Consider the following 1,346-nt stretch of genomic DNA (forward strand, 5'->3'; position numbering starts at 1 on the left):
TCTCATTAGGAGAAAATTAGATAAAGCCTATTTTTTAATTTAACATTGTCTTGCTCTTTTCAAAATGTTGCTTTAAAGTGTCTAGAACTTCTCTCTCTTTCTGTGTCTCTCTATCCCACTCGTTCTCTATTGTTCTATCTCTATTTTTCTGTCTCTTTATCTCTCTCTAGTTTTTCTCTCTGTTTGCCTCTCTCTTCTTTTCCTGTCTCTCTCTCCATCTGTCTATCTGTGTCTCCCTCTTTGTTTTTCTTTCGTTCTCTCTCTGTCTCTCTCACTCTTTCTTTCTGTTTCTTTCTTTCTGTCTGTCACTCTTTTTCTGTATTTCTCCTTCTCTGTCTTTCTGTCCCTGTGTGTGTGTCTCTCTTCTCTCCCATGGTCTCTCTTTTTCTCGGTCTCTGTCTCTCTCTCTCTCTCTCTCTCTCTCTCTCTCTCTCTCTCTGATCTGTTCACTCTCACACGGGATAAAAACTCGTCCGTTTTGTAGGAAGTGGAACTTTTTGGAGCGCTGTTGTATTCAGGTCAGGGTCCTGCTGTTCCACGGTGTGTTATCTGGTGTTTACCCGGACTGATACTAAAGCGGGTCCAGGGTCAGCGTAGCGTTGAGTCTGTCTGTCCTCGCTCAGGGTTTGTCTTTAATACATCATCAACTACTGTCAGAGCTGCTGTTATGGAAAACACCTTCTGACCAATCAGAACTCAGAACTCAACAGCACTGTGATATAAAATATGAATAATAGATAATATTATTTGAAGTGATATAACTTTGATCCAAAAGGGCCACCGGTTTTATAGGGACTTCCCACAGTGTAGGATAACCATTCAGCTTATTAAGTTTTCATTTTTAACTGTATTATAAACTGTTATTTAATAGTTAATTTTATTCTTATTAAATTAATATTTTTTAATATGTTGATTTTACATTATAAATTAATTTTACATTATACATTACAAATTTATTAAAAGTATTAATAGTGTTTAACAGTATGGATTCTCTCGATTTTATCTGTTTTTTTTTTTTGTTGTTTTTTTTTTGTAGGCTGTAATGCTTTCGATTCAAAAAAAAAAAAAAGCCGTGGATTTTACCCATGTCACTAACATCAACAGTGGATCTATTTCAGTTGTACATATTCCTCTACATCGTCCACTAGCAGGTGCTGTCTCAGTGCTTCCTTCTCTTCTTAAATCTTAAATCATTCTTTAAAAATGCTGACTAAGATAAGTCCCCCAGCATCTGTCGTCCCGCTCCAGTGACCTGAGGGCTTAATAAAAGCCGCCATCTCTCCTCATACAGCTCTTATGTCTCTGAGGAAGAAGAAGAAGAAGAAGAAACGAAAGCAGAATTCGTC

The sequence above is a fragment of the Pangasianodon hypophthalmus genome, chromosome 22, assembly GCF_027358585.1.
Source record: "Pangasianodon hypophthalmus isolate fPanHyp1 chromosome 22, fPanHyp1.pri, whole genome shotgun sequence".
NCBI classification, from domain to species: Eukaryota; Metazoa; Chordata; class Actinopteri; order Siluriformes; family Pangasiidae; genus Pangasianodon; species Pangasianodon hypophthalmus.